This window comes from Paramormyrops kingsleyae, chromosome 2 (assembly GCF_048594095.1).
Source record: "Paramormyrops kingsleyae isolate MSU_618 chromosome 2, PKINGS_0.4, whole genome shotgun sequence".
Lineage (NCBI taxonomy): Eukaryota > Metazoa > Chordata > Actinopteri > Osteoglossiformes > Mormyridae > Paramormyrops > Paramormyrops kingsleyae.
In genome coordinates this window covers 16,042,706-16,050,315 of record NC_132798.1, presented here as the reverse complement: position 1 = coordinate 16,050,315, position 7,610 = coordinate 16,042,706, and the positions used below count along the sequence as shown (strand labels likewise).

Here is a 7,610-nt window from a genome sequence, read left to right as displayed (position 1 = left end):
AGTTTTTGCAGGTTGGGATGTCTGAGAAATGATGGGTGAGTAATCAAATCGAAAGCTTCAAACATAGCCAACACAGCAGGTTTTGGTTTTTGGTTGGTTTAGTGGCTAGCGTCGGTTTTGAACAATACCCGTGAGCCATCGTCTAAAAAGATGATTAAATCGAAAAGATAAGAGAATACAATTTACAACACAGAATTTAACGGTTAATGTATTTCCCAGGATGCTGATGTTTCCCCTTTTTCTACAGGTGCGTTGGTGGTATAGTGGTGAGCATAGCTGCCTTCCAAGCAGTTGACCCGGGTTCGATTCCCGGCCAACGCAGTATCTTTTTCAAGCAACAAAATGAATGGCATGTGGCAATCCGTAAATACAGTATCAGGCTGGTAATTAACATTCTTAGTTTAATGGTACTTTCAGCGTTAAACCGTGGATATTGGGATTGAAAGTAGCCCGTATTATCTGCAGGACTGGACCGAGCCGCACACCCCCTTTCTGGCAATATTCAGTGAGCCTGCGGGTTTTTGAACGCAGGTGGAGTCAATCTGCGCTCTTCTTGGTCAATGACGTAGTAATTTATTAGCACATTGTACACGGGAAACTTCACCATAACGATTGTAAAAGCTAGCTCAAGTTAGTCTATGAAACATGTTCCTCTAAGCCACACTAAGATCTGAACCGATGAGGAAAACGCCCAGATGCCAAGTCAAGAGCTGCTCAAAGTAGACAACTAGAAACCTGCAAGCGTTACCTCCCGCCTCCTCCTCTACTGATCATAAGGAAACATTAAACATAAGTTTTCAGTAAATTTTTCAAGATTTAGATGTTTCGGAGAATATACAATTGAATTCTTCATGGAAAACAACTGTATGGTCTGAGTTGAATCCAGTACCGACAAGAAGAAAATGCATTCGCGTTGGTGGTATAGTGGTGAGCATAGCTGCCTTCCAAGCAGTTGACCCGGGTTCGATTCCCGGCCAACGCAAGCAATGTTTTCCTAACATTATTCAGCCATTACTGATACTGAACTGTCGTCAAAGCGAATTCATGGCTTGAAGTCTGTGCATTGCATTCTAACCATTAGTCATGATTTCCTGCTAAATTTATAAATAATTTTTTTTAACACATAACACACCTTAACTATGGCTGCTGGTGCTGCTGCACATGCCACTATTTATCTACTGTGCTTGTCCATGTGTGATGCATGTTCTGACCCCCAGGCTCTCTGCCTTCCTTCCCACATGTCTGGATGGTGTCTGTGGTGGGCACCATCTGAGCTGGAGTCCTGGTTCAGTCCCATGGAGGGGTGACATCATGGATGTGACCTATGAACTGTAATATTGTGGGTACAGCCTTTGATCTGCCACCCTACACAGGCTGGCATGGAGAACAGACTCATCGATGGACTTTGGCTTTGCCCTTGACCACATTCTACACCTTGCATTTAGCAAGCAAGCCCAATCTCTTTTTCTATAATGTTAGCAGAGGTTTTTTTTTCCTCCTTACTTAGGAGTTTTTAGTTCCTCTCCTCCATTGTCACCTGAAATGAATCTACATGTGATGGAAGGTCATGTGACTGTATCATAGTTATTATAATATTAGATCAAACGGACAACAGAGTTGGTAGGGTTGCACACTGCTGGTCCCATCTCAGTAGGGTGTGGCACCACCACAGGCCTGGATACATGCAGCAATATGGTGTGGAAGGGAGTCGTACAGCCGTTGTATCCTCTCCTGCGGCAAGTTGGCCCACAGCTGTTGTAACTGGCCCTCGAGATCCTGCAGATTGGCACTGGGTCTGAGTTGATGTCTGATCTGATCCCACACATGTTAGACTGGGGAAAGATCGGGGGACCTGGCTGGCCACTGGAGGACCTCAACATGACGCAGGCAGTCCATGGGCGCTGTCTTCTTGAAAGACCGTACCAGGATGCTGTCTCAGGAGGGGTAAGATATGTGGACGCAGGATGTCACTGACGTAGCACTGTGCCGTCAGGGTCCCCCGAATCACTACCAGAGATGACCGGAAGTCTTACCCTATGGCTCCCCACACCATGATGTCATACCCTATGGCTCCCCACACCATAATGTCATACCCTATGGCTCCCCACACCATGATGTCATACCCTATGGCTCCCCACACCATGATGTCATACCCTATGGCTCCCCACACCATGATGTCATACCCTATGGCTCCGCACACCATGGTGCAAGGAGTAACGCCGGTGTGTCTCTCTGCAACATTGGCAGGGTTGGTCCTCTCCCCTTGGCACTGCCATACACGCACACGACGGTCATCCATGGTAATGCAGAACTGAGATTCATCACTGGACATGGTACGACGCCACTCATCATCAGTCTATGCCTCCCGGTTATGGTATCACTCCAAACGCAGCCGTCTCTGCGCTGGTGTTAACGGCAGCCTATGCATGGGACGGTTAACCCGTATTCTGGCTTATATTGTATATTGGCGCCACCTTGCGGCATAGTTCATATCGTATTTTTCTTTTACTAAAAGAAACATTTTGTGTTACTACATGTCCTCAAATGGCACAGAACTTAAAGTTTACTTAAATGATTTTCTGGATTAACCGTTCAGCGTTGAAAGAGAATTGTAAATCCACCTTTAATTGCACGCATGATTTATTTTTTATACTTTCCATTATTAGATCAGAAAATTGTCAAAGGAAAAAAAATAAAAATAAACACATCACATAAACACTTTATTCTTCTTTCAACAGACACTTTATATCATACTTACCAAGACTGTGGATATGACGGTATTCCCTCTATGAGTTATGCAGTGTTACTATAAAAGCGAATACCTTTATTGGCCAAACCACTTTAATCCAAAGATCAAAGGAGGAATATAAAAATTATAAATAATACAGAATTACAAAAAGTTCGCGATCTACCACAGATCCATTTGACGCAGGGTCGCCAACCCTCCCGCATCTGGCGTGACGCTCACGCTTTCAGACTCTCACGCTGACGCAAGAAATCTTACGGCAAATCTATATTGTTATATATTATTCCATTATAAACCTAAAATTGGCTACATCAAAAGCCTAGGGGGAGTTTGCAAACCCTACCCTATTTACAAGGTAATAAATCTGTTATATACACGTAATGCGTGTGCATGTGTGAGCAGAGTTGTCTCGAAAATCTCATTCCAGCCAGGTGACCAAAGTCTGCAACCCTGTTATCAGTGGCCATTATTCTGTCCTTCATGCTTCTACCGGATTTTCGCGTTTCATGAACTGCACACCGCTTACCGCTAGATGGCAGTAAATGTGCGCACTCCACGAGTGTAACCATCCCTGTTTCATCCATTTACCTTCGTCGTGAATCGCTCTTTAGGGTGGGAGACACAGACGTGATAGAGCAGGTAACCTAAGGGATGAAGAATCCGGTGAAATGATAGAATGGAGATGGTATTGCTCTTTAACTTCAAATGAAAACATTATTGTTTCGAAATAAGTAAAATGTTAAATTCTGAGCTTTTTTCCTTCCGAACATGATTTAGTAGCAGGGGGGTGCCCACGTATCAGGGTCCTGCAAAACACACCGAGCGTGTTTTACAGATTTAATTTTATTGCTTGCTTTATAAACGTGGCCTGACTATAGCGCAGTTTCTATATTCAGTCAAGCTGCTAAAATAGGTGATTTTGGTTTCTTGGTAATTGCATCGTGTTCTGCCACAGTTTTATTTAATTTGCATTGTTTCATATGCTGTGCCTCGGTTGTACGCCTTGCTTTGCTCCTCCAATATCCTGCTTTTTCGCGCCTTTAACTAGTTGCTCCGTCCGTCTCCCTCTCGTCGCCCCTGCCGAGCACTTATCGCACACAGACTTTGCAAACACTCCTTTCTTTCTCAGGCCTTTTCCCGTAATGCGGTCCTGCTGTAGGACGTGTCCCAAATCAAGCTTACTTGCATTTGTACTGTAACGTTTGTTATTGGTTTCCATGATTGTGAAATTTAGTTCAGATAAGCGGAGGGAGCACAGGAATGCAGTTCAGCTCTCCGAAGTAGTGTAATACAATTTGCCAATGTCTTGTTTATTTAAAAGATGTGTTCACAGTAGTGGAGCTGTGCAGACTGAGTCATTATTAAAACTACATAGACAAACCGTTCAAGAGTAAAAAGTGTGTTTGTCACAAGTTGTGACAGTTGTTTGTACAGTAGTATGGATATAATGAGGTAAACCATCCCAATAGAAAGACAAGTGCAAAAATAGCAACTCGCGGTGTGCGGTTCGGCTGCTCCGAGTACTTGGCTTATCATCCTCTGCAGTGGTCCTGGAAGCAAAAATGGGTTCTACCTGGTACTAGCTAGGTGTACTTAATGAAAGTGTACTTAATAAATGTCCCCCCCCCCCAAAAAAAGAGAAAAAAACTAGACCTTTGCATTTAAGTGATCAAACTCTCTCCTACACCCTTGTAATGTGGCCACTGAGGCTGTGTACTAATGTCCACTAACACTCTTCTCTGATTTCTTTCCTTTCCGGCTCTTTTGTCACCTCAGCACCGGGCACACATACGTTACAAGTGATACTTCATAGCTGTCTCCTGGCGCAGCTGTTCTGGTTCATAATTACAGAAATCCTTCTTATCTGTACACAGTATGGGAAAAACTGGCTCTGTGTTTCAGTGTGTCAACAGGGTCTGTACCACAGATCTGTCTCTTTGGGTCTTTGTGAAAATTTTCTTTTGCGGTTTTAATTTACAGAAACATTGTGTCAGAAGCTCATCTAAAAAAGAAACTTAGTTTTTAATTGACAGCAGCTTTCCGTTTAACATAAACCCATTAGTTTGTAACCTGTGTAAAAAAATATACAGCATATATTTATCCAGTTTCGATATTCCAACATTTACTTTGTTGCAAATGGCTGAACGCCACAATGTATTAAAAAGAGGGTCACAATTCTTCTCGTCAGCCTTCTTCACCCCAAACAGTACAGTTTTCATCTAGCCGAATCTGACGTATACGTATTGGTGCATTGCAGAACATCTTGTGGCCATATTTGAACAGTCTACTGAAAAGTAGAACATACTTGCTGTCAGGAAAACTTGAGTTATTTCATTTTGACCTTTAGGGCTGAAAAGCAGATGCCCAGTTAGGGCCGTCCAGCACAGATACTGGGAATGTATGCCAATGGCTTTGAAGAATAATGGCAGAAAATGTACAGGAATGGTTAGCAGTGTTTGGGAGCTTCTGAAATCTTTGAGGGACACGCAGAAAGTACAGTGGATATTATGCGCAGGATTATTGTCACTTATGAAATGTTTCCAAGTGTACATTTTCAAAATAATATGTTAATTGGTTTTATAGTGTCTGGACAGACCTATAATAAAACATTGTGCTGCTTCTCATATTGATTCACTTTTTCAGGGCTAAACAGGACTAAAGGTTTAAAATGATGACTTCAGACTTCATTACATGCACGTCATAATTTTGTAATTCTTTTTCCTATCAAAATCAGTATAACTCCTTGTGTTCAGTGAGAGTGAGCCTTGTGCTTTTCTCCTGACACCCTGTTCCACCCGATTGCCAGAAGCCCGAGGCTGAATGGATTTGTACTTACTTATGCTGCATTCCATTTAGCTTGCACGTCGGAAGTCGCAGCTGGGAATGACGTCCCAGCTGAGTTAGCCGTGTTCTAGTACAAGCTGGAAAGTCAGTTCTAGTTAGGTTGATTGTTAGCCGTTGTTAGCAATGACAATTGATGATAACACATTACGCAGTATTTTGTGCATACTAACACCGCAGCAGCATGTCCTTAGATGGAGGATGGGCAGTACTGTATGTACATCCAATTTAATGAGACACAAGTAAGACATGTGCTGATAAACAGTATATAATTACTGCTTTCACTTATGTTGATGAAGGGTGCAGCCATCTTGAATTCTGAGGTCGTGGTTGCAGAGGTTCCTCTGACATTTTGGATCTCTGACTTCAGGGGGTATTACAGTTGAAATTTCTGGCCAGGAACTCTGAAATTCCAACATCCCAGTTCAAATGGAACACAGCATTAGTGCTTGGCTGTGTGACCTCTGTGATGTGATTCAGTTCCTGCTGGCCAGAAGAGGGAACTCTTTCCTCTAAACTAGAGTGCTAGTGTGGGTTACTGTATATGGTGCTGTTTTTAATACAAGTTCTTACGGGTTGGAGCATCGATAATTAAATATTGCATTTCACTTACGCAAAGAGTGTTAACCGTGGCAACATTTCCATGATTGTCTATTACCCAGTATAATAATATGATAAATTACTGTATCATCGAGATTAAAAAAATATGATCTGAGAATTAGCCTCCGCGGGCAAATGTGACTTCCACCTGCCCTAGAGAGAGAACTGGACGTCTCATATCTACAGGCACTGCTCCTTCCACCTGTTCCGACACCAACTCATCTGTCCAGAGTCAATCAGGTGTTTGACAGATCCAAGTGGGAAATCTGTGAGGTGTTGTGGTTCCACCTCAAACACAGAATAACACAGAAACTCAACGTTTTAACCAGCACCTGGGACGGTCCCTTACGCCACCCTGTGTGACTGTGGCTTGACAGGCCTCGACTAACATTGCCTTTTCTCTGTGGTACTGTCATAGTGCTCTTGCTACTACTAAACACATTGCTGCTCTATTGAAATAAGGAAACTAAAAATCTGTTATCTGTTAAACACACACCAGAGTGCCCTCCGCATTGCATGGTCCAAGTTCAGATTTTCTCTGCTGAGATCCAGAGATCTGTCTATTCAAAATGCCAAGTCTCCTAAACATATCATTCTTCACCTCCTAGTTTGATTCTTTTTCACTGGTTATTACCTGGCTGAGTTGACAGTCTGCGTCTGAGTTCTCTCTGTGTTCCACCAGAGCTTCACCTGTCCGCACCATCATCAGTCTTGCCAATCCTAAGGTGCCAGTGGGTGGGGCTTCCTGTCCAAGAGAAGCAGGCTACTGAATGATGGGGCTGGGGAGGGGGTGACTTATGCAGGGGCTCTGCCAGAGCTTGTCTCCCCATTCTGCCCCCCCCCACACACACACACACACATTGGGGTCACACAGAGACCACAGACAATAACCAGGCCTCAGCAAAGTGAGAACTTCACTCTCTCAGAGCCCTGATAAAAGCACCATTCTTCTGAGGGTGGGTCCATTGCCGACATGGTTTTATTGGTCCAGTTCTGTCATTTTGTTGATTTAAGCACTGCAAGCATGAAAGTGCTGAAGTTATGAAAAATCTCCCTGTCTGGCCAGTGAAGATCACTAGGGTTTCTGAGAGCCTAACACCATGACTGTATCATTCAAGTTGCAGCCAGATATTCTTAAATGTACATTGGCAGGAAATGAAAACTGTGGGCCATTATGATTGCCTTCTGTACCTTATTTTCTAGATGCCTAGCAGATTTTATCCAAAGTGACTTACGGGGCTCATAACTGTTGACTGAACATCCTGATAGCAATTGTTGTTTTACTCTGAAGCAGTTTTGGTTTGGGGCCCTAACATAGGAATGGACACTGGTTTCTTAGTCAGAGTCTGTTTTCCAGAAAGATCTGCTGCAGATTAAGAGCATCAACACTGGGCAGCAAAGGAAGAAATAATCTGTTCTTCCA

At 43.4% G+C, this 7,610-nt stretch overlaps 2 non-coding genes across 2 annotated transcripts; both read left to right on the top strand.

Moving 5' to 3' along the window:
* Positions 1–249: 249 nt before the first annotated feature.
* trnar-ucu (transfer RNA arginine (anticodon UCU)) lies at positions 250–321 on the top strand. Its single transcript has one exon. It is a non-coding gene; the product is annotated as a tRNA-Gly (tRNA).
* A 589-nt stretch (positions 322–910) lies between these two features.
* On the top strand, positions 911–982 carry trnag-ucc (transfer RNA glycine (anticodon UCC)). Its single transcript has one exon. It is a non-coding gene; the product is annotated as a tRNA-Gly (tRNA).
* Positions 983–7,610: the final 6,628 nt, after the last annotated feature.